This window comes from Triturus cristatus, chromosome 8 (assembly GCF_964204655.1).
Source record: "Triturus cristatus chromosome 8, aTriCri1.1, whole genome shotgun sequence".
NCBI lineage: Eukaryota > Metazoa > Chordata > Amphibia > Caudata > Salamandridae > Triturus > Triturus cristatus.
Window position 1 is genome coordinate 1261741306 of NC_140591.1, and position 26191 is coordinate 1261767496.

At 48.3% G+C, this 26191-nt stretch overlaps 1 protein-coding gene and 1 long non-coding RNA gene across 2 annotated transcripts in view; one reads left to right on the forward strand and one right to left on the reverse strand.

Annotated features, from left to right (window-relative positions):
• Positions 1-1841, forward strand: part of LOC146805688 (uncharacterized) — a 254035-nt gene extending 252194 nt beyond the window's left edge. The window contains exon 3 of the long non-coding RNA XR_014967882.1: positions 1382-1841. This is a non-coding gene — a long non-coding RNA (uncharacterized LOC146805688). The remainder of the gene's footprint in view (positions 1-1381) is intronic.
• Positions 1-26191, reverse strand: part of DIPK2B (divergent protein kinase domain 2B) — a 267311-nt gene that overhangs the window by 189184 nt on the left and 51936 nt on the right. The gene's annotated exons all lie outside the window — the stretch shown is intronic.

The following is a 26191-nucleotide window of genomic DNA, read 5'->3' on the forward strand; positions in this document are numbered from 1 at the left end:
AACAATAACATACAATGTAATAGAACAATAAAAGTGTTTTCTAGCAAGCAGGTGTTCGTAGAACAGGTATAGAAACCCATTTTCTGCTCTTAATTTTAATGCACATCACAGAAAAATATGATTCATACTGGCACAAAGGGAATTTACTATTGGCTTCGAATAACTGTAACATGAAGACATAGATTAAACACACAAGGGTGACTAAAACAATTAAAAGGGAATGAATGGAAAGAAAAGAAACCATTGCAGAGTAAAGTATTGGCTCATTAGTGCTCAGTGTGAATCATGCTGGGGTCTAGGACGCGAATAAAATTGTAGAGTGGTGTTTCCTTTACTTTCAGTACCTTGATCACTAAATTAAAATAGAGAGGGTTATTAGAACTGTATCTAAATTCTACCCAGCATGACTCTGAACACAATATACTCCTCACTACTGAAGAGCTCAAGGTGAGCCCACCTGCAGAACATAATCAACTGGTAAAGGAGCAGCCAGATGATGAAGCGTGCCCCCAAATGTGGCTGGAGAGTCCCCTCTTTTTCTTTTTAAAGTTGACACAAGTACAATACAAGAGACAAAAAAGGAAGAAAATATCCAAATGGATAATGATTCTGTACAGCTTGCTCCTTGTGTGTGTGTGTGGGGGGGGGTGAGGGGAGTTCCTGTGCTCTTTATTATGCAGTGTTCAGGGCATTTACAAGTGCATAAACACTGAATAATCCATAAAGTGCTTGCTTTGGCTGCTACGTACCACCTACTTTTCCGCTCTCATAAGGTGCACTGGTTAGCCTGCACACATGTTATCTTACCAATGAAGGTACATTATGCTGCCTAATAAGGCAGACAACAAAAATCAACTTCTAAAAGAAGCAATCTCGCTTGCTCTGCTGGCTTTATATCTGTATAATAGCAAGACAACAAAGATGGCTGTACATCATCTGCCGCTATTCACATGAAACAGGCATCACCACTGAAAATAAATTGTGCTTATAGGCATGTAGGTGATGGAGCAGGGTTTTTTCTTTAAAACCGAATACCTGTTTCATTTTCGCATGTTATAATTAAAAGTAATACTGATTAATTAATAACTACTAAAAGTTTGTCGAGTTTGGTTTAATCAATCTTATTAACTGAAGAAATACACGTGGGAACGCTATTGCATGGCAAAATTAATAAATTCAACTAAGTTGATGAGCAAATTGACGAAATAGATGTTGCTTATGTGATGTTATTGTGTTTTGCGCTTATAATTAATATGCATTAATGGCTTTTGATGTCGCAAATGGCTAGATAAATACATACACATAAGGGTATTAGCAAGGGAATAACACTGTATAATCATTTCCGTGCAGTAATTCTGTTTTATGTCTTATTTCACTTAAGTTGACCAATGTGGCCTACCAAAAGATGGCTACCACCCGCAGCCCGCATTCGAGTTGATGGAAACTTTGCAAGGAGGCTTCGCGCTGCCTGTGACCTTGCCCTCATGACGAACTGAAAAGCCATGATCATGACGACAAACCCAGGAATGATGGCAAGTGCCCCTGAACATAAAATATGTTGCTAAATAAAATGCTGACGTTATGAACTTATAATGATCCCACAGATGGGATACAATTTATCCGGAAGAGACATCCGTAAAAGTAACGAATTAGTTGTGGGCCCCTTATTTTCTATTCATTATTTGAGATGATCAATGTGTGTGAAAATATTCGAAAGTATCCCAATGTACCAAAACGACATATTTACTCCATTCATCCGTTTTGTACGATATGATGGTTACATTTTGGAATGTAATTTTAGTATAAATATTAGTAGACTAGAGAGGTCTAGCGCCACTTCTTCCCGAACTGATGATCCGAGGTCCCGATGCTGACGGAGAGGACGGTGACTCTACATGACGGCTAGAAACTTTGATTGTCTTTACTGAGGACCGGTTCTGACTTAGGATCTGACATTTAGCCAGAATAGGTAAATATGAGAGAAATGAATTTGCATTTAATTGGCTTTTCTTACAATTTTAGATAAATAAATATTCTGTTTGAATCTCTGTGTCGGGTGGTTATTTTATTGTCATGTTTATTGAATTTATTTGCATATTGTAAAGAAATGTTTTCACCAGATCTATAGCAACTAGTTGATGCCATTGACCTCAGGGTACATGCAGATTGGTTAGGTATCTGAAAGTGTTTCCCCTTATACATGGCACGGATAAGAGTGGCAGGATGAATGTTGGTGTAATGGGCCCCACCAGCGTGTGATGTGTGTGTGCGTGTGTGACTGTGAGATCACTCTGTCCGTGGAAGTAGAGGGGATTCGGAAGCTCCGATCTGCACCAGTTTCTTGGTAGCAGAATGATGGTTAACTATTGTCTTGATCTGGCGAATTTGCGTGTATATAGGCTTGTTGATTATTGATTGATATTTGTACTTACACTATATGTCGAAGTTGTATTGAGTTTTATGTATTGTGTACGGCTTCTGGGACGTAGGGAGTCGGTGACAGTTCCGTAGTAGGGCAGAGGGAGTGCGGCTCTCGGAAAAAGGCGGGATTGTTGGCCCTGTATGCAGACAGGGAAAAACGTGTGACAATTGAAGTTGCGCGTCGCATTGTCTGGGTTCGATGAGGTAGCATCACCGTGTGTTGCCATTAGAAACATATTTTCTGTGTGAGAGAAGTGTATATGATAGCGAAGGTTATCTGTGAAGTTCTGGTCTTAGGTCTCAGGCATCCGTATGCATTCCGTTAAAGCTTATCACTAGAAAGGTAATAGGTATTTACTGAGCTTGATAGAAGGACAGAGCAGAGGTAAGCGCTGCTTTGTTAACGTGTGATATAATTCTGTAGTAGGACAGACTGTTCGCTGTTCTCGGGAAAGACAGAATTCTGTGTGAATGTACTACATTTTCTGGTGTGAAAGTGCGTGAATGAGAAGGCATTCTGGTTAATTGTGAAACTCTTAGGAGCATTCCGGAGAAAACAGTTAATTGGTGCTTGTTAGAAGGGTAGAGTAGAGGGATGTGCTACTTTATCAACGGAAGTAACGATTCTGTAGTAGGGCAGAGGTAAGCGCTGCTCTCGGGAAAGGCAGAATTCTTGTGGGAAAGATCTTTTGCTGTTCTGTGGCTAGCGAAGCAGACAATGGAGATGTTTGTATGTTGTAACTAACAGACTCGTAGAAGTTGAAACAAAGTCTACCGAGTAGTTTTGTAAAGGAGGGGTAGACGAGAGAGACAGGAGACAGGAGCAGAAGCTGCTGCAGCGACTGCTGACGTCAGGGGGACCGCGCTGTGATTGGACAGTGGGTTGGAACGGTGGAAGCACGGTGATTGGTGTGCTAGTGTACGCCGCGTAAGGATTGGGAGACATACAGGGTGACGTAGACGCTCCAGGATTGGTGCGTTGGTGTGAGTCGCGCTGGGATTCGTGGACTGAGTTAGTGACGTAAATGCTCCAGGATTGGTGCTTTAGTGTGAGTCGCGCTGCAATTGGACAGGAGATCGTACAGTTGTAGAAAGACAAAAGGGTTGCGGAAAATAAGAAAATGTATTACCACGCTGAGGAAAAGAAAAAGAAATCCTTGCTTAGTAAGGTTAAGAACTGGTTTGACAAGGATAAGGAAATCGTGACTAGGGAAGGACAGTTACTTCCCCCGATAAGAACCCCTGCATCCTTCATGGTTGCAAAGTATGGGTATCATACCTATATTTGGTTAGATAACTGGGTGAAGTATACCAAAGAAGATGGAGTTTTAGCTTTCCCGGAACATGGTTCATTTAATCTGGCCATACTGAGGAACTTACGGGAACGGATGATGAGTCTAGAGCCTCGGCCTAGGCCGACGCAGTTTGAGGCATTGACTGAATGGGAAGATGAAATGCATGAACGAGAAAAGCAGAGGGGTGGGGGAAGTTACAGGTATATGTTTGGGCAAAAGTATGATCGCGAAACCCATCATGACCGGATGAGACGATGGCGTGATGCCAGTATGACTGAGGTGTTATATCCTGTAAGAACAGCAGAGGAAACGGAAGGGAGAAAGTGTACAGAGAAAGAACATAATGTAGAAATAAGAAGGTATGGGGCGAAAGAGTCTGATGATGATGTCTTAGAGGACATGCTCTATAAAAGACCACCCCCGTATAGACGAGAACCAGAGGTAGGAACAGCAGTGACCCCGATGAGAGACACCCTACGAATTATTAAGACAGAGGGTACCACCCCTGGGTTGAAAAGCAGTTGTTCTCTGGCGGAAAGAGAAAGAGAGAGAGATAGAGAGAGAGAAAGAGAGAGAGAAAGAGAGAGAGAAAGAGAGAGAGAAAGAGAGAGAGAGAGAGAGAGAGAGAGAGAGAGAGAAAGAAAGAGAGAGAGAGAGAGAGAGAGAGAGAGAGAGAGAGAGAAAGAGAGAGAGAAAGGGAGAATGAAGTTGAGGATGAAAAGACCAGAGAACTAGCAAGGACTACATTTGAATTGACAGAGAAAATAAGAGAACTGACTAAAAATCTTGAGGCAGTTACAGTGCCTGTGACAATAGGTCCGGTTATGCCGATTTTCGACAAGCAGGGGACGGGCGAAAGTGGTTTGACAGTACCATATGTAGGCAATAGATTGATTGTTCCTCCGGAGCAGGCAGAAATGAGAGCAGGAAAAACACAATGGAGAACGGGAGAAAATCAGTGGAGACATACCATATGTGGAGGAGAATTGAGTGTGCAGACTAACTCAAGTTTGAAGTCTGGATGTGTGGAAGGGAACAGAGGATCAATCTTAGAACCACAAAGAGTGACAGAACCAGGGGGTGCAGACAAATCTGTGGGAATAACTGCTGAAGATTTGAATCATTGGCTGAAGGCTTTGCAGAGGAAAGAAAAAGAATCCCAGGGAATTGATGTAGCTAGGCTACGTATGGAAATGGAGGAGATGATTGTAGGAACAATCCCTACAGAAACGCTGAAAAATTATCAGGAAGGGGAGATCCTCTTCCTGTGCAAAAGCATCACATGGAGAGCAAAGAACATACATGACAGGTTGAAAGGAATAGCCAGTGAATTGGGGATTGACATGGACAAGGTTAAAGCTTTACAAAAGACTTACCAAGTAGATTTTACAGATAAGGACATTGAGAATCTGAACAATGCAGGCCGAACAGGAAAGATCAAGGAGATGATTGCTTTGTTGAGGAAATGGGGAGACGTAGAAAGATGGAAAGACAGATGGTACCGAAAGCGAGAGGATGGGGCAGATAGAACTTACTCGACATTCCCTCTGAAAGAAAAAGAGAAAGCAGTGACAGCTTACCCTATGAGGGAGATTCCAGGAGGTGGGTATGTACATGTCCCATGGACCAGACAGGATATTTTGTCATTTACAAATGATTTCCCTCGACTAAGGGAGAAACCCGTCGAGTAGTATAGACAGGTCGACAGATTTGTGAAGTTGTCAAGAGTGCTGTGGATCGACCTGAATAGTCTGTTTGATATAATTGTACCAGCAGACCTGTGGGCAGAATGTAAAATAGTCATAGACTGGCCCACTAAGGAATACCCAAGAGATCCAAAGACAGGAGCTCCAGATCCGGAGGTTATGAAAAATGAAGAACAGGTTATGGCCTTCTTGAAAAATAAGGTACCCCCCAAGGAAACAGACTGGGTTAAAATAGATCGAACACATCAAGAATTGAAGGAATCAGTCCATGCATATTATGAAAGACTAATACTGGCTTTCAAACAGTTTAGTGGAGATGAACATCTGGGTGATAAGGACCTGAGTTTTTTATATAGATTTGTATATGGCTTGCGACCTGAAATCAGTGAAATGATAAGGCAGCATACCGTAGACTGGCAGAGCAAAAAGATTGATGACATCCTGAGACATGCAAAATACTTCAGTGATGAGATTGAGGCAAAGCAAAGGAAACTGAAAGAAAAGGCAATGTGGGCACAGGTGAAAGTTGCAGAAAGACAGGAAGCCCAATTGGTTGAACAAGCAAATAACCCAGGAAATAAACCCAGGTTTGGTGCAGGAAAAGAAAAAGGAAATATTGAGGAAGCCAAGAAGAAATTTCCATGCCACAACTGTGGAAAATTAGGGCACTGGAAATCCGAGTGTAAGAATCCACCGTCTACTAATGATGACAATACATCATTGAATTCACAGGTGCAGAGTGAGGGGTGTGGTCAGCATCATCAACAGCAGAAGGCTGTTAAGCAGCAGAATCAGGTGCCAAAACCACCCTTGCCACAAAGAAGAGGATCCCAGAAGTACAGCCAAGAGTCGGGGTTCTACGATGAAGAGCAGGTAATCAAGCCAAAACGTGCAAGCGCTGTATCCCAATATTGGCTGAAAAATGAGGGAAGTGATTCTGAGGGAGATTTCTGACGGTGCCGAAGAGAGGAGGAGAAGTGCGTACTTGGCGCAACTCTAGAAATAGACCAGGCTGGACCTTTTGTAGATGCAAAAATCAATGGTGAAGGTGTTACTTTTCTAGTTGACACAGGAGCTACAAGATCAACTGTCAGGTCAGCTGATATAAAGAATCTTCCTCTCTCGGATGAAGCAATCCAAGTAGTTGGTGTGTCCAACACACAGATTAAAACCCTTCTTACTGAACCAGTAAGGGTTAGAATAGGGAAATTCTCAGACATGCATCGATTTGTGGTGTGTGACACTAGTCCTGTGAACTTGCTAGGCAGGGATCTGCTGTGCAAGATGAATTGCACTATTTTCTGTACTCCAGATGGAATAACCTTTGAAACACCAGATGAGGATGTCCTATACAGAATGACCATGGATAACAGGGAATGTGAGGCTTTGGGAGCATATGCTGTGTTTAATCCAGATGCATTACCCCCAGAATTGAAGCAGACAGTGAAAGCAGCAGTTTGGGATTTTACTGGAGAGGATGTGGGCCTGATGAGAAATGTAGACCCAGTAAAAATGACTGTAAAAGAAGGAGTGGTTTACCCAAACATCCCACAATACAGACTGACACCTGAGATAATTGAAGGAATAACACCCATAATTGAGAAAATGATTCAGCAGGGGGTATTAAGAGAAATATTGAGCAGCCCATGTAATTCACCAATAATGGGACTGAAGAAACCTAATGGAAAGTTCAGAATAGTACAGGATTTGAGAAAAATTAACAAAATTGTTGTGTCATGCTGTCCCATTGTGCCAAATCCATCAGTGATTTTGTATCAGATTCCCCATGATGCAGAATGGTATACCGTAATTGATTTGTGTCATGCTTTCTTTTCAATCCCGTTGCATCATGACATCCAGCCAATATTTTCTTTTAGATTTGGAGAGCGGATTTTGGCATGGTGCCGAATTCCACAGGGGTATACAGAGAGCCCTTCAATATTTAATCAATTGCTAAAGAAATCTCTGGAAAGTCTAACAATGCCTGAAAATTCAGTCTTGGTCCAGTATATTGATGACCTGCTTGTGGCATCAAAAACCCGTGAAGCCTGTGAAGTAGACACCATTGCTTTACTGAATCAATTGGCAGATGGAGGATTAAAGGTATTTCCAGCCAAATTGCAATTCTGCAAGAGAGAAGTCCAGTATCTGGGACATAACATTGAGAAAGGCCTGAGAAAAGTGACCATTGACAGGATTAAAATCATTAGAGGAATGAGAGCCCCAATGACACAAAGAGAAGTGAGAATGTTCCTGGGAATGGTGGGTTACTGTCGTCAGTGGATAAGTAACTTTTCCCTGATTGCCAAGCCATTGATTAAATTGACCAAAAGTGAGGTGAAAGACCCATTAGAACTAAACCCAGAAGAAATGGCTGCATTTAAAGAGTGAAAGGACAGACTATGTGAAGCTCCTGCCCCAGGAATGCCAGATTACAAAAAAGAATTTGAGCTGTATTGTAGTGAGAGAAATGGATGTGCACTTTCAGTGTTAATCCAGAAACATGGACGCCTGAGAAGGCCAATTGCCTACTTCTCATCAACACTTGACCCAGTAGCTGTGGGTTTACCAGGTTGCCTAAAAGCAGTAGCTGCTACCTGTAAAAGTCTGGAACAAAGTGAGGGAATCATAATGGGATATCCTGTACGGGTATTCGTACCTCATGATGTGGCAATCCTTTTAACAAGGAGCCGGACACAGTTCATGTCTCATAGTCGGCTGACTAAATATGAGAAAGTCATTCTTGGTGCAACCAATGTGAGCCTGGAGAGATGTGTGAATGTGAATCCAGCGACACTGTTGCCTGATGCTGAATGTGTGGGAGTGAGAAATGAAGTTGATCATGACTGCCTGACTGTGCTTGATTACTGTACAAAACCAAGACCAGACATAAGAGATCTACCACTGCCTGAGAGTGATCATGTGTTGTTTGTGGATGGATCTTGCCTAAGAACGGATGAAGGAACACAGAGTGCTGCATATGCTGTATGTACAGTTTCAGGAGTTGTGGAAGCATCACCTTTGAAAGGAGTTAAATCCGCTCAGGTGGCAGAATTGGTGGCACTAACAAAAGCCTGCAAAATTGGAAGAAGTGTGAGAGTGACTGTGATGACTGACAGCCAGTATGGCTTCGGAGTTGTCCATGATTTTGGCCAGCTATGGCTACAAAGATGTTTCCTGACCTCAAGTGGAACTCCCATAAAGAATGCTGAAGTGGTTGGAAAATTACTAGAGGCGATACAGCTGCCTAAAGAACTAGCGGTGGTAAAATGTGCTGCTCATGGTCAAGGTGATGATTTTGTCACCGTTGGGAATAAATTCGCCAATGACATAGCACCATACTGTGCAAGAAACAATCATTCCATTAACCGGAGTAAAGAAAGAGAAATGTCTTCTTGTTCCTTAATGTTTACTAATGAGGTGGGAACATGGGAGGAAGTGAAACAGCTGCAGGATGAGGCAGGAGATGAGGAAATGAAAGATTGGGTGAAAGCAGGTTGTGCACCTAGAGAAAAAGATCATGTGTGGGTCTATAGGGATGGAAGACCAGTCATGCCAAATAGCATGCTATCAACAATGGCAAGGATGTATCATGGCCAAGGACACCTGGGGAGGGATGCTATGATAAGGGCTTTTAAGCAGACCTGGTATAGTCCAAAGTTCAGGCTGATAGCAGAAAGTCTCTGTCAGAGATGTCTGATATGTCAGCAATTCAATCCTGGAAAGAAAACAGTGGTGAGCCTAGGAACAATAGGCAGAGAGGGAGGACCCTTCACAAGAATGCAGATAGACTTCATTGAAATGCCCCAAGTCAACAGATTGAGGTATGTCCTGGTGGTGGTCTGTTTGTTCTCCAGGTGGGTGGAGGCATATCCAACAAGAAGAAACGATGGGATAACAGTGGCCAAGCTACTGTTAAGAGAGTTCATCCCAAGGTACGGGTTCCCAGTAACCATTGAATCAGACAGAGGAGGACATTTTTATAATGAAATCATGGGTCGGATCTGTGAAGCATTGAGTGTACAGCAGAAGCTACATTGTGCTTACCGGCCAGAAGCTTCTGGTGTGGTTGAACAAATGAATGGTACCATCAAAAACAGAATTGGCAAAATGTGCCTAGCCACAGGAATGAAATGGCCCGATGTCTTGCCTCTAGTCCTAATGACCATTAGGTCTACTCCAGACAGAACAACAGGTTTGAGTCCACATGAAATTATCATGGGACGTGCTATGAGACATGCATTTGTACCAGTCAACAAGCTGATGACTATAACTGATGACATGATTTTGGATTACTGTAAAGGCCTGGCTGACGCAGTTCATTCTGTGTTTCACCAGGTTGGAGAAGACGCCACCACACTTGAAAAGAAACCAGCCCATGATCTGAGCCCAGGGGACTGGGTAAGGATAAAAGTCCACAGAAGAAGGAATTGCCTGGTTCCAAGGTGGGGAAGGCCAAGACAAGTCATTCTGACCACAACGACTGCTGTGAAGTGTGCTGGAGGGAAAAATTGGATACATGCAAGTCACACACTGAGAGTTCCAAATACAAGAGACGGCACTGGAAAAGAATACTTTGAAGAATCAGATTCCAGTGATGATGCAGACAGTGAGACAGTAAGAAGGAAAAAGAATTCTGAAAGTGGGGAAAGTGAGTCAAGAGAAATTTTCATCCCACCAGAAGAGGTTCTGAAAAGAACAGTGCAAACCGCAGAGGCAAGTTCAGATTCTGAAGAAGTACCTGAGGTTCCAACTAACAGTGACCAACACAAAAAGAAAGAAAGAAAAGAAAAGAACATTCCAACAGAAGTGACACCTGAATCAAATGAGGAAATTGGACAAGTTCCACCTGAGATAAATATTGAAGAATAAGGGACAGACAAAGTCAGAGAGGGACAGATTGCGGAAAACCCAGAGGAGGTGTAGGGAACATCAACAACAAGCTAGGTGAAGGGACAAGTAGACAGCAAGAAGATTGCGTGTCGGAGACCCGAGGAGGGACAGAAGTAGGGAAATCTCAATTGGTGGAAAAAGAGACTGTTGGAGAAAAGGAAGTTGTTGGAGAAAAGAAATCTGTTGATGAACAAGAGGCAACTGAGACAGAGTCTGATGAAAGTGACAATGAGATACATGGAGGACGAGTTCTAAGAAAGAGAACTTGGCTTGGAGAAAGAAACAATAAAGAAGGAAGACAAAAGAGAAATGCTAAAGGAGATCTTTGGCCCAATAAGATAAAGAGACTGAGGTATCGACTGACACGAGTTAACTCTTCAAAGGCTGAACAGGTGAACGAAGTGTCAAGTCAAAATCCAACAAAAGAGGAAGAAACAAAGATACCTGAGAGAACTAAAAGAATCAGAAAACCAAACCAGAGGTATAAGTCACCAGAATGGACGTATGTGGCACTGCCTGAACAAGGAGAAGAGGCAGACAGTCGAGGAAGTCCAGAGGAGGCTTTACTGAAAGTGGTTGCTGAAGAAGAAGCTGTGGGAATCCTGAGAGTTATCTTGTCCGACATTGGAGAAGAGACGGATGTTCAGGACCTGATACAGTTTGATGATGATGAAGAGACAGTGAAAAGTGATGAAAATCCAAATTGAGTAAATCCAAGGAAAATCACTTGGAGAAGAAAAGAAAAGAAGCAATATTAAAACTAGTAGATTGTAAAAACCTGTTGGGTACTTGCTGCCCTTAAGTTCGGTAGAGGAGTAGAAGAGGCTAAGTCACGGTCAAATTAACAAAATGGCTAACACTGAGAATAATAAAAGTAGATGTACCTTTCTGAAAAGATGGTGCAAGATGTGCTGCTGCTGTACAGGATTATTAATGCTGTTTTGGAGCGTGCTTGCTCTACTGATTTCTTTTAGAGTCACTATAGACACTTTAGAAGGACATACTGAGAACAGGACTAATATAGGGAAGAGTTCACAGAAAATAGTACCAACTAGAACTAGCAATGTACATATACATAAGGATAGGTCAATTAATGATTTTTCTAGCAATGTTTTTTCTAAATTGTTGTATGAATACGTAAAGACAATGGAAGTAAGGGATTGCTATGTTTGCATGCAATTACCTGCCTCTTTTTCGGAAGGAGTGACTTATCATCATCTTCCGGCTACGTATGGAATTTCATGTAGTGTGTTGATTAGTATATTTTACCAGTTAGGGAAATTAGATTATAATATGTCTAATGTAGATAATATTCTTGGGCAATTGCCTATGAATAAAGCACTGAATCCTGCAAAAGAAGCTAACACTTTAGGTGAGATTTTTTTAGAAACTAAAGAATTAACCTTAGAATATGTATTTAGGAACAATTTAACTTGCAGTTTGAAGGGAGAAGAGAAGAATTTTCTAGACATGGTTGAGAGAAGAAGGTTGAACATGCACAAGAAAGCAGAAGGGCATAAAATGAGTGAAACAATGTGGGATATTGAGAAAGAAAAAGAATTGAAAAATGGAGCCAGTCCAACTATGGCTATAGATGCACCACAGAAAGGCAAACTATGCATTACCAGGAAGAGATCCCAGTATGATTATTATTTCATAGGGACTAGTGAGTGCCATGATACATACTTTATTGCAACCGGATGGGGAGTTAGAGGAGGAGAAGATCCAGTTTTTCCGGGAGTGTATTATATTTGTGGGAACAAGGCTTATTACAGGTTGCCTGACCATTGGTTTGGCACATGTTATGTTGGCCTGGTCTTTCCAAAGATTTTTCACATGGATAGAGTAGAAAATGCTGAACAAACTAATCCATTAACACGCTATAGAAGAGAAACATGGACAGAAATTGTAGGAGATATTTTTGGAGCTTTGATACCAGCAGTGGGAATTTCTTTAAATGCCTTTGGCATTCGGAAGCTGTCAACAGTGGTGGATCGCTTGTCAACAAGCACCGCTGGAGGCTTTCTTTTGGTAAATACTGAAATGGTTGCTTTACGCGCTATGGCGATGCAAAATCGACTTGCCCTTGACATTCTTTTGGCAAAAGAGGGTGGAGTCTGTGGAATGCTGAAAGTTCAACATTGTTGCAATTACATTCCTGACGAAAGCAAAGTTCTAAAAGTTTATATCAAAAATATTACTGATTTACATGAAGAATTAGTACCACTGGAAGCTGAAAGTATCTGGACTAAAATGGCTAATAAGATGATTGCTATTAAGAATTTTGTAGCTAAAATAGGTAGTACCATTTTTGGTAAGATATTATTTCCATTAACCTGTGTAATTGTTGCATTATTGATCCTTAGATTAGGGTGTATGTGTTGTAGATATAGAAGAAATAAAAAGAAAATTACAAAAGAAAATGTTAAAAAGAGACAAAAGAAACCAGAAAGAGATCCACAAGAAATAGAATTAGAAGAATTGAGGGAAAGCATGTATATAGAAACTAAGAAAGAAGATGAGTTGGAAACAAGGGTTTGAAAAATGAACAAGAAGATATTTTGAATTTCTTCAAAAAGGGGAAATTAAATTGATTTTTGGGTTTTTGATTTTGTGGTGATAAGATATCACCAAAGGGGGGATTGATGGAGCAGGGTTTTTCCTTTAAAACCGAATACCTGTTTCATTTTCGCATGTTATAATTAAAAGTACTACTGATTAATTAATAACTACTAAAAGTTTGTCGAGTTTGGTTTAATCAATCTTATTAACAGAAGAATTACACGTGGGAACGCTATTGCATGGCTAAATTAATAAATGAACTAAGTTGATGAGCAAATTGACGAAATAGATGTTGCTTATGTGATGTTATTGTGTTTTGCGCTTATAATTAATATGCATTAATGGCTTTTGATGTCGCAAATGGCTAGATAAATACATACACATAAGGGTATTAGCAAGGGAATAACACTGTATAATCATTTCCGTGCAGTAATTATGTTTTATGTCTTATTTCACTTAAGTTGACCAATGTGGCCTACCAAAAGATGGCTACCACCCGCAGCCCGCATTCGAGTTGATGGAAATTTTGCAAGGAGGCTTCGCGCTGCCTGTGACCTTGCCCTCATGACGAACTGAAAAGCCATGATCATAACGACAAACCCAGGAATAATGCCAAGTGCCCCTGAACATAAAATTTGTTGCTAAATAAAATGCTGACGTTATGAACTTATAATGATCCCACAGATGGGATACAATTTATCCGGAAGAGACATCCGTAAAAGTAACAAATTAGTTGTGGACCCCTTATTTTCTATTCATTATTTGAGATGATCAATGTGTGTGAAAATATTCGAAAGTGTCCCAATGTACCAAAACGACATATTTCCGCCATTCATCCATTTTGTACGATATGATGGTTACATTTTGGAATGTAATTTTAGTATAAATATTAGTAGACTAGAGAGGTCTAGCGCCACTTCTTCCCGAACTGATGATCCGAGGTCCCGATGCTGACGGAGAGGACGGTGACTCTACATTTTTTGTCAAATCTGTTTTATTAAATTTTTAGATCATATTACATAAGCATAACATACGGCATCACATTACTTGGACATCAAGTCAGAAATTTATACATACTGGGGAATCATGCCAACTGTCGGGGGGAGGGGTGGGGAGCAGTCTGGTGTCTGCTGGCGCTCCACCACCGCCCTTCTGAGGCCCAGTCCCTTCATCCTTAGGAGTTCAGATGTCATCTCGTTAGAAGGGGGCAGCCCCACCACCCACCAGCCATGGAGCCGTACAGGAAAACTAGTCTCGCCAAAGCAACTGAGGCGTCGATATAATCAAAAAAGGTGACATGCAATACAAAGGAAAGAACCCATAACAAAGGCAGCGTGTGTGTTAACGTGTTTGGTGTGCTCCCACCCCCTAGTCCGCCCCCCGACCCCCCCCCCACAACCCCAGGGGCACCCCTCCAAGCTCCAATAAGCGCAGGTATCCCCAATCGCTCCCTACCGCCGCACCAGTGGACCTGTGACAATGGGGGCCGCACTGGTTCGCCAGCGAGGCTGCCTACCCTACGCCGCCGCTTGCGCCATTGCCGTCCTGCCTGGTCTCATCCCTGCTGCCTGTGGTGCCCTCCCCCATCGAGCGCCGGAACTCGGCAAGCAACTGTTCCCAGCGGTCCGCCATGGGCTCCCTCCGCAGCCCCAGTGTGTCCTCCCTGCGGATGGCCGTCCCCTCCGCTCTGGCCCATGCCTGAAACGATGAACTCCAGGCCCTCGCGTGCGGCGGGTCAGGCGCCTTCCATCTCCTGGTGATGAGGCGCTTCGCCACCACGAGCCCCAGGTCCAGAAATCTGGACACCACCTTGTCTTTGGGCGATCTGGTGAATTGGTGTAAGATATGTTCGGGCCAGTCAAAGGGAACGCTGCGCCCCACGCTCCCTTGCAGCTGCTCACTAACCGCCCGCCAATAGGCGTGCAGCACAGGGCAGCCCCACAGCATGTGTAACAACCCCGCCCCCAGCTCGCGGCACCGGGGGCAAAGCGCATCCACGCGGTGAAAGTACCTGTTAATCAGCTCTGGTGTGAGGTAGGCCCTGTGGACTATGAACAGCTGAATTTGTTGAAACCGCAGATTGCGGGGGATACGCACTGGGCTCCTGAGCACCCTCTCCCACTCCCTGTCCGTTAGCGGCCGTCCCAGGTCCAGCTCCCACTTGCCACGAAGTGGGCCCAGATCAACCGCCGTGTGCTCTCGCAACGAGGCGGCAAACCAGCGGACCAAGTGCCCGCCCCGTCCCATGACATGCAGATATTGCATGGTCAGATGTTGGGCAGGCTCTGCGGCCATGTTCCCCCATTTGGCGGTCGGGCTCGCCAGTAGTGAGCGGTGCAAGAGGAATCCACCGGGTGGGAGACCGTCCTCTGACACCAAGGTCTCGTACGGGATCAGCTCACCATCCCTGTATAGGTCCCCCAGCGTGTGCACGTCTGCCGCCCACCAGTCCGTCAGCACGGGGGCCGCGAGCACCCCCCCACCTCCAGGGGAACCCTCTAAGGGTATCGCCGGCGCGTATGGCACCACCGCACGCGTGAGGTACAAGGCCCTCTTAAAGCACCTGTGCGCCACTGCCAGGAGGAGCGGCATCGGCCCCGCCACCGCTGCCAGGGGGTGGAAAAGCCCGGTCACGCGCTCTAATGAGTAGGGGGCAGCCCCCGTGGCTGTGTCATCCCTGCCCCTGTCGGCTAACCAGCGGGCAATCCATTGCAGCTGTGCCGCCAGGTAGTAATGCTCGAAGCAGGGCGCCGCCAGCCCACCCCTGTCCGTCGGGAGGAAAAGCTTTGCTAGCGCCAATCTGTGCCTGGCGTTGCCCCAGACAAAGTCCCGCAGCATCCGGTTGAGCCTGCCAAAGAAGGCGGGCGGAACGTATAGTGGCAGGTTGACAAAGTAGTATAGTAGACTGGGGAGCATGACCATTTTGGCGAGCGCCACCCTGCCCGTGGTGGTTAGCGGAAGCGTATTCCAGAAGGCCACCTGCGACCCAAGCGCCGTGACCGCCCTCCCCAAGTTGCCAACAAACAAGTCAACTGGGCATCGGTAAATGTGTATCCCCAGGTAACGGAAGGTACCGCCCCTCCACTGTACCGGCGTGCCATTCAGGCTGTCACCCGGGTCCGCAGTCTCCTCGCTAAAAGCATATAGACAAGATTTACCCGCGTTGACGCGAAGCCCCGAAATAGTGGCAAATGACCGCAGCAGCGGGGCCAGGCGCTCCGGCATGCTACCTACGTCTCTGACGTACACCAGCAGATCGTCCGCATAAAGCGACACCTGGTGAACCGCGTCTCCCAGTGGTATCCCATCGCCCAGGGTCGTCCGCAGAGCCTCCGCTAGGGGCTCCATCGCTAGGGCGAACAGCAGCGGGGACAAGGGACATCCCTGTCTGGTGCCCCGGCCCACCGGCACCGCCTCCGAGACGTGAGGGCCCAACCGAACACGGACCGTGGGGTTCCTGTAAAGTAAATCAACCATCCGGAGGAAGTCCCCATCCAGTCCGTACTGCAACAGCACCGTGGACAGGTATCCCCACTCCAGGCAGTCAAACGCCTTCTCCAAGTCAAGGAGGAGGCACCCCGCTCTGGGCCATCTGTGCACTGCCTCACCGGCCACCCGAAAGTATCGTCTGAGATTGAGCGACGTGGACCTCGCTGGGACAAACCCATTCTGGTCAGGGTGCACTAGGTGCGGGACCACCGGCGCTAACCGCTCGGCCAGGGCCTTCGCCAGTATCTTGTAGTCGACGTTAAGCATCGCCAGGGGGCGGTAGGAGCCCAGGGCCGTGGGATCGCGATCCGGCTTAGGTAGGGAGACTAAGAACGCCTCCCGCATGGAGGGTGGGAGCGACCCCTCTTCCAGTGATTTGCTGTAAAGTTCGCGCAGCAGCGGCACCAGGGTCTCGCGGTATGCCTTATAGTACTCCGCGGGCAATCCGTCCGGCCCCGGGGTTTTGCCCGTCGCTAACGATTGGATCACCTCCCCGATTTCCTCTAGGGAAAGGGGGCCACTGAGTGCCACGTTATGCTCCCTGGTAGCCACGGGCAGGTGTATGGAAGCGAGAAACTCCCCGAGAAGGTGCCGGGGGCCCGTCCCTTGAGCCGCGTACAAGCGTTTGTAATGGCCTACGAAGGCCCGGTGTATTTCCCGCTGTGTGTGTACCAACACTCCATCCTCCCCACGGATTGCTCCGATCGGGGTCCTGCGATCCTCCTGCCGGATGATCCAGGCCAGCAGGCGGCCCGCTCTATCCGCCCTGGCGTGCGTTCTGGCGGTGTGCGCCGCATAATTATGGCAGCGGAGCCGCTCCAGGAGCTCTGCGTGTTGCCCGCGGAGATCCTCCAGGCTGCGCGAGTGCCTGCCCCCTCCCTCTCCTTCCCTCTCGTATTGCAGGAGGTCGTTTTCGAGGCGCACTAGGGAGTCCGACAGGGCCTTTCGTATGTTCCACTGGGCCCCCAGGCAGTGCCCACGGGTGGCCACCTTATGGGCGTCCCACTCCACCAAGGCACTGCTCGCCGTCCCCTCGTTAGCCTCAAAGTAGGCCAGGACGGCCGTACCAAGGGAGGAGCGGAACTCCGGGTCCTCCAGGGCGCTCGGCTGAAGTCGCCAGGTGGGCACCGGCGGGCGGTCCGCCACCCAGCAGATCCGGAGCCATAGGGGGTTGTGGTCGGAATGCGTCCGCCCCAGATATTCCGACTGTTCGATAAACGGGAGCAACGACTGGGTCCCCACCACCCTGTCCAGCCGCACATGGAGATCATGGACCGCCGAGTAGTAGGAGTACAGTCTGTCCGTCGGGTGAAGTGTGCGCCACAAGTCCTGCAGCGACCAGTGCGTGAGCCAATCCCCCAGCGCCTGGGCGTTAGATTCCACCGCCGTGGCGCGGAGGGGCGGGAAGGAGCGGTCCAACTGGACGTCTAGCACCATGTTAAAATCTCCCCCCAGCAGCCAGGGGAGCCCAGCATAAGGGTGTAGGAGCTGCGTCAATCGCGTCAAGAAAGAGGCCTGATCCACATTGGGCGCATACAGCGAGCCTAGCAACAGCTCTTGGCCGTTCAACTTCCCCCGCACCAAGGTGTACCTCCCCTCCTGGTCCACTACCACCCCCGTGCAGACAAAAGGAACTCCTGCTCGCACCCAGATGAGCGTGCCCCGCACGCGCGCCGAATAAACAGTGCCATACGTGTGTCCCCTCCAGCGCCGAGAAAGCCTGCCCAATTCCGTCGAGGACATGTGCGTCTCCTGTAGGAGAGCAATCCCGACTGAGTGCCGCTGCAGATAGGAGAAGATGGCGTAGCGCTTGGACGGCGTGTGCATGCCCCGTATGTTCCAGGTCACAATATTAGTGTGTGTCATTACAAGTCGAGATGAGCAAGCCGGACTGGGGCCAGGGCGCCCCCACCAGGGAGAGGGGGGGACCACAGCCGGGGGGGAGCATGGTAGCGCGCTGCCAGATAAACAATAGAACCAACATGAACAATATAACAATCAGGGCGTATTCCCAACGGGGCATCCGTCCAAACCTCTAGAACGCCAAGTAAAATTAGGCTATTGTTGTGTGAGAACAAATGGGGTTCGTGCAATCGTAACAACCTCTGGGACCCATACCCCTCCCCTATCCTAACTGAAAGAAGAAGGAGCAGAATCAGGTCCGGAGCTGGACCGTCATGCAGGTCCAATGCGAGTCCCCCGCGGGAGGGAGGCTGCCACAGCTGCAATAGTAGGGGACGCACATATATCACCCAGCCCCACCCCCGTAGGGCCAGGCTCTTCCAGTTCTAGGCCCTCTGCCCCCCCCAGTGGGTCCAGGGTCACGGATCCGACCAGTACAGTCCCAAGGCCGCCACGTGACCCCAGGGCATTGCCCGCAACTGTTATCAAACCTTCGGCAGTTCGCCAACTGGTCACGCAATTAGGTCCGCCGTCTGCGGGGTCACCACTGGCAGGAGCAAGTCCTCCGAGACCACTGTGGACGGGGACGACGCCCCACTCACTCCCGCCCCTGCGGGCGTGCAGGCGTCCAAGCGGTCACCAGCGGGCAGCGTCCCAAGTGTCGCCACTGCCTCCAGCGCTCCCTGCCGCTCCATCCGGATCCTCTCCGGGCTAGGCGCCACTGGTCCCAGCTGCGCCTCTCGCCGCGCCCCTCGGTGCCCTCGTCTCCTGGGTCGCCTCCCCGGGCGGTCATCGACCTCCGAGCCAGCAGGTCTCGCCCCTGTCCATTGTCCCGACTCCTCCAGCCAGTCCCACACGTCGTCCGGGGAGTCGAAGAAGCGTGTCCCTTCTTTTGCCACTACTCGTAGGCGGGCCGGGAACAGCAGGGAGTAAGGGAGAGCCAACTCTCGCAGCTGGCGCTTCACCACCATATAATTACTGCGTCGCCGCTGGACAGCTGCGGTATAGTCAGGAAAGAGAATAACTCGGCTACTGCCCACGGTCGGGTCACCAGTTCTTCGAGTTTCGCCGAGGATCGCGTCCCTGTCCCGGTAGTTGAGGAGTTTGAAGAGGAACGGTCGGGGTCGGGCCCCCGGTCGGGGTCTCTGCGCCGGCACTCTGTGCGCCCTTTCCACCACGAAGTGTTGAGACAGCACCCCCAGGGGCAGGAGGCCTCTCAGCCAGGTCTCAACGTATTGCTCTGGGTGCCTGCCCTCCACTCCCTCCGGGAGGCCCACCACGCGAATGTTGTTGCGCCTCGAGCGCCCTTCCGCCTCGTCGACCCTGTCCTCGAGCGCGTGAACCCGGTCCAGTGCATCCTGCAACGCCGCGCCATGGCTGCGCGGTAGGCTGTAGTTCTTTGAGCGCCTGGCCGTGTGACTCCACTCTCTCGGACAGCTTGCGGTGGTCAGCATGGAGGAGGGTGAAGTCAGACGTGACCTTGTCTATCCTCGTTTCCAGGGATGCCCGCGTCTGGTCTAGGGTGGCGCCGAGCCTCTCCACTGCCGCCAGCATGGTGTCCATCTTGGTCGAGAGGGCCGCCGCCTGCGACTCCGCGTCTCCCCCCGGCCGACTCTGCGCGGGGTCCGTAGTCCCGGCCCGCAGCTGACCCTGCTGCGTCTTGTCTCGTAGCCGGCCCATCGCGTATTGTTGAGCGGTCGGCATTCACAGGTCGTTGCCAAGCACGCGACCCGCCGCGGGCCCTCCAAGCTGCGCAGGCACCCGGCCCCAAGTCAGTCCCGGGGCCCAGCCACCAGGTCTAAGTCAGCGGGGGGGGAAGGATCAGGGGCCCCGCCACAGCCCTAAACAGCAACCGGCCCCCCTCAGGGCTCCACACCTCCTCACCAGCGCTCTAAGGAGTCGTCGGTCAGTCAAGGTCCCTGCTGACCCCTCTCAGTGCACGGGCCAGTCCCACAGCCGGGGTCAACCTCCCGGCGGCTCAGCGTTCAGTGCCCCGGGCGTGGGCGTCTCACCTCTTCAAAGTAACGCTCCGTGCTGCCCCCTCTATGGCCAGCGCGCCGTCCACCACTCCGGTCGCTCTCTCGTGGGAGGGCGTCAGCCCCAGGCCTCAGTGTCCGCTCCGCTGCCTCTGGGTCCTCCCGCGCGGCGACTGTCCTCTCCCAGCCGCCCCAGCGTAGATTCCGCCGTGCAGGCCCCTTCAGCTCGGGACCTTCCGCTGCACGCCGCCTGCTCCCACGCACTCCGGCCTCTGGACTCACCGCAGTGGGCGCCCAGCCCAGCCCCTCTCGGCTCGCCACTCGGGTCTCGTGGCTCCCCTGTGCACCGGCCCCGCCAGGCGGTCAGCTCCCCTCAGTCCGACGCCTCTGCCTGCGATGCGTGGTGATCTCGCGGCCCGCAGGGTCCGGGCACCTCGCTCCGCCCCACGTGACCGCAGCTCCTCAGCACTCGCCAGGGCCCCCACCAGCGCGGTCACCGGAGGCAGCAGCTCTCAGCCTCCAAGAATCCACAGCCGCCAGGGGACCAACTTCGCTGCCAGCGCCGTCTCGCAGCGTCCCCGCCGGGCCTCGCAGCAGGCCCCGCCTCACAGGCCGCCGCGCGCCCCCTCGCCTCTCGAGCTCCGCTGGGTCACAGCGCCCCTCAGTTGCCGCTCTCGGGGCCGCCTCAGCTGCTCCGCGCTGCCCCGCGTCGGGTCCGCTTCCAGCGACCACGATCCGCTCCCTCCACAGGATAATTTACAGGATGTCCGGGAGGTAACGGTCGGAGCCTCAGTCGCTCGCGTCCGCCATGTTGCCCGGCTGGCCACGCCCCCCGAGGACGGTGACTCTACATGACGGCTAGAAACTTTGATTGTCTTTACTGAGGACCGGTTCTGACTTAGGATCTGACATTTAGCCAGAATAGGTAAATATGAGAGAAATGAATTTGCATTTAGTTGGCTTTTCTTACAATTTTAGATAAATAAATATTCTGTTTGAATCTCTGTGTCGGGTGGTTATTTTATTGTCATGTTTATTGAATTTATTTGCATATTGTAAAGAAATGTTTTCACCAGATCTATAGCAACTAGTTGATGCCATTGACCTCAGGGTACATGCAGATTGGTTAGGTATCTGAAAGTGTTTCCCCTTATACATGGCACGGATAAGAGTGGCAGGATGAATGTTGGTGTAATGGACCCCACCAGCATGTGATGTGTGTGTGCGTGTGTGACTGTGAGATCACTCTGTCCGTGGAAGTAGAGGGGATTCGGAAGCTCCGATCTGCACCATAGGCAGAACTCTTAGTGCTGATGTTAAAAGGTCACCCACTACAAGTACCTACACCAAAGAACTTCTATGAAATTATCAACGCCGCAGCACGAGCCTTTTTTAACATGACGTCATTCTCAGAAATAAGCTGTATAAAACCCCACACTGATCTTAAACAGTCTGACTTACTAAAACATTACATATTTCCATTACATGCGTTTTTCATACTCCACCCACTGATCCACTGCATCCTATGCTTCAGTAAAGATGTACTCTCGGATTTGATTATGGGCAGTTCATATGGCTGAGAAGGAAAGTAATTGTAATCGCATTTATATAGCGCTTACTACCCCTGACGAGATGCTGCAGTGTTGAAAAAACAGCCCCAGAAATCCTTACTTGACTTACCATGCCTAGTCAAGAGGAAGGGGCCTTTTTTTTTTTAGCAGTGTAGCGTCTTGGGGATGTGTCTGTTTAGTAAACGATCCTCTTTTCCCACAAGAGAATATGTTTGCTAACAGTGTTCCTGGACATCAGTGAACATTATAATAAATGATTTGATGAATAACAAATTGATGGTTGAAAATGCAGAGTATTTTGATAAAATGAAGTTGTGAAATGTGTCTTTGCCTTGGGTATCATGAGCTTGGCCGGAGTTTTCTGTCTAATACTGTAATATTTCCCAGGATGATAACATCAGTGTTGTGCCCTGTACATGTAGACACAGGTAGCCATGTAGTATTTCCAAGTCTTCTTTATTGGTTCCAGATCCAGTTAACATCTTTCTTAGTCCAGACAGCTCTGGTAAAGTACCAGCCCCACCAGGAGCAGCCTGCCTAGCTGCTCAGCCCATCTCTGTCACCATTTATCCACTCAGGCACCCAGGCATTCCACCATCACAGTCACACCAACATTCCGTATCCAAGTCACACTCTGGCTGAGCAGCTAGGAGAACCTATGTTGTTTAACATGTAAATACAATATACAGGATATAACAATCAGCTTGCATGGTATTAGACAGAAACTTCTGTTAAGAAGATTTACAGTACAAAGGAAGCTTTGAGTTGTGTGGTCGGCTTATTTAAGATATCGATTTCTTTCCTTCTTCCTTACTCTGATGATTTTCTTTTTAGCAGTAGCCTTCGGCGATTGTGCCTGTGTCTGGAATATCGTCAGGATGCTCGTCTGAGTAGTAGTGAGCTATACAAATAACCTAATTCATTTGATGGAAGCATGCTTTATGTTTGTTTATCATTTGTAACCATGAATAAGTGGAAATTGTATTGTATTTGTTTAGTGCTTATTACACCAGATAAGGCATTGAAGCACTTTATGTTGAGTAGCAGGCCACTATGGAATCCAAGGTTAGTTGTTAATATTGTGGTTTTTGGTTGTTGGGTATAGCCTTGTATTCTCAGGAGATACCCTTCATGTTTTACCCCAGTGTATTTGTGGTGGTATTGGAGGGAATTAGATGTGATTGTTTTCAGGAGTATTTAGTTCATACAAATGATTGTTGGGCTGAATACATAGAGTAGACAAGGATCAGGGTATTGATAAATTGCAGGCCCCAGTATTTCCAGTTTGTAAAAAAGTAGAGGTGTGGTCTGTGAGAAGAGATGTGGGCAGCTCACACAAGTACACATGGAAAAGTATGTCAGAGGCATGCAGTTCTGTGTAGATGCCGAAGAAGGACATGCCGTTTTGAATAGGAGATGAATAAAGAAAGCAGGGCGTGCAGAGAATGATAGATATTTCATCGCTATAATCAAAATCTGTGTTGTTTTCTACTGTGTTAATGCTATTCAGTGGATGTTGTGTGTGGAGTATCATGCAGTCTTGAGCCAGTGGTGGTAAGAAACGGCCTTTGTTGGGTGCTCAATTGTAGTTTTACTTACACATATGAGTATACAGATTCTAGGTGAAAAGAAGCCCTGTCGGTAGATAAGTCTGATTGTGATCTTGCATGTTTATTGATAAGTTTCCCACAGCTTCTATCCATATGTTTGAAAAAGGCCTTGGTTGCAGCAGGTAAAAGGATCGTTCTGTTGACTTGTTCAGGCTGTGTGCTTTCTCTGTGCATAATTTAAGGGAGACGTTCTTTGCTTAATGCCAGCATGATGCCCGTTCATGTTCCGTACATGGTGTAAAAAATTATCTAGGACCCCATAATTTGAGTCTTGATGGGAAGCACAATGAGGAGCAGAGTGAATGACTTTCAGCCTAACAAATGTTGACCCCCCAAAAATTCCCTGAATGGACAGCTCAAGGAGCTGAGCATTGACTGATTGAACGAAGCAGTAATCGAGGGGCATATTTACAAGGAAACTGTCGGAGCACGGTGTTAAGCCAAAAACCCCGCGCTCTGACATTTTCAAAATGGAAGGATGTGCCGTATTTACAAGAATGCGGTGCACCCATGTGTTTCCCTTAGCGCTGGCACTAAATTTAGCTGCCTAGCCCTAACGCAGATACCCGTGCATCATAGTGCAAAGGTGCCTGCTTTGCACAGAATGATTGTTCGTGTGAAAGAAGGTCCCCCTTCCTGCACATAAACAATTGAAAATAGCGCTTTGTAACTTCTATGTGTGCTGCAGAATACAGCAGATTTAGAAGTTGTAAAACGTCATTTTCTAATGATTGTTTATGTGCAGGAAGTGACACCTTCCTGCACATGAGCAATGACTAATGGCGATTTGCTGCAGCACACATAGAAACAGCAAAAACAAGGAGAAATTACTAATTACTCCTTGTTGTGCCTGTTTAAGACCAGGTTTTCTCTGGTCTTATTTTTGGTGCTGCCCCATATTTACGCCACTCTTGTAAATAGAAGGCAGCATCAAAAAGCAATGAGTGTTGCGGAGAAATGCCCACAGCATATCTACAAGATGGCGTTAAACCATGCTAAGTCATTAAAAGTGACATTCCTGTACCGCAATGCCCTTGTAAATATGCCCTTGAGTTTGAATCCCTTTTCCATCCTCCTGAAGGTAGGTAAATTGAGTACCATGATTGGGTAATAGTTAAATCTGTTAATTGCAGCACTTAGAGAGGGCAGAAGTGCAGTGTGAAGCACTATATAAAACGTTAGTATTTTTATGTTACACGATAGTGATTGGCTGATGTTAAGTTTGCAGAAGAAGGTACGAGTGCTGCAGCTTCCCTTTGTGCACTCATCCATGTATACATTTATCAGACAACCCAGCAATGCTGTTAATGGTATTAGGAATTAATTAGTTGTCTCAGCCAGTGGACATATGTTTAACAGACGAAGCTGCTCTCGAACAGGCTGGATTACTGAGAAAGTCATCGAGAACTTCAACTTCTTAACACGGAGAAGGGCTTAGAGGCAATGGATAGTTTCACTATCGGGTATAATTAGTTTTACTCATCTCGGCATCATTTTAAATGAAGAATTCTTGGAGAAATGCTATTACAATGGGCCCCTTACCGTGCCCGTGGCAAGAGAAGATAGTGCTGCGTGATGTAATGCTTATCTTTAAAAGAAAGAGTGCCAGCGCCCAGGGCTCTGCTCAGAAGCCTGTGGTTGGCGGATTGAAAGTCGGCGCGCCAAACTCCAAGGCCAGTAGTCGCACATCCACCCCAGGCTGTAATGTCCGGCGCGCGCGAGGTGTTCTAGCCTTCCGCGCTGCCGTGGTGCGCTAGCGCTGACGCGTGACGTCCGACGCTAGCATGTATAACTAAAGAGGCGTGGCCTCGGCGCGGCAGTCGGAGCCGCGTGTAAAATCCAAAGAACCGGCTCCTGTGATTATTTAGCGCGACCGCGCAAGCATGCTGATTAGAGCGCTAGAAACACTACACTGGCGATGAGGGGTCTGTTGAGCCCTGCATATGCTGCATTAGCCCCATTGAGTGGTACATCTGCCCCACCTGTCTCCTGAGTCCACGTGTGGTGTCCCATCCCTGTGGTGACCTGGCTGAGTATGCTGAGAGTTCCTGGGGGAGACACTGGGAGAGCCTGGGAGCCCCATCCTGCAGCTGGTGAGGAGTATGTCTCGCCTGGGTGGTGGCTGGCCTGATGCCACGGGGAGCCCGACGACGGCCGCCCTATACCCCAGAGCAGGCCCAGGCCCGGTGGAAGCGCCCAGGCCCCTGAGAGCCCTGAGGTCCCCAATGCTGGTTCCTGGAGGTACGTGTGCCCACTGGATGGTGTAGAAACAAAGAGGGGGACCACGCTCGACGCCACCAAGGGGGTGCCCACCACTCGTTTTCGACGAAGGGGAGAGATAGCCGGCCTCCTCCGCACGCTGCGCACGTGCCAAGATGGCGTCGATTCCCGCCATTGAGCCGTTTGTCGTCGACGGTGCCCCGTCGTCCCTTGCCCCGCGCTGGAGGGATTGGACAGACCGCCTACAAATATATTTCGAAGGGGCAGGCATCTCGAGGGAGAGGCGCAGAGCATTGCTCATCCACCTAGGAGGCAAAGACATCCACCGCATCTACAAAACCCTCGTGGAGGCAAAGCCAAAGACCTACCACATGCTGCTGAACGCTCTCAACGCCCATTTTGAACCCATGGCGAACAGAGACTATGAAAGATTCATATTTCGTCAAGCCAAACAGGAGGCAGAGGAGTCCCTTGATGCGTTCCACGGCAGACTGAAGGAACTAGCCAGCACATGTGGGTTCCGCGATGAGCAAGAGGAGATCCGAG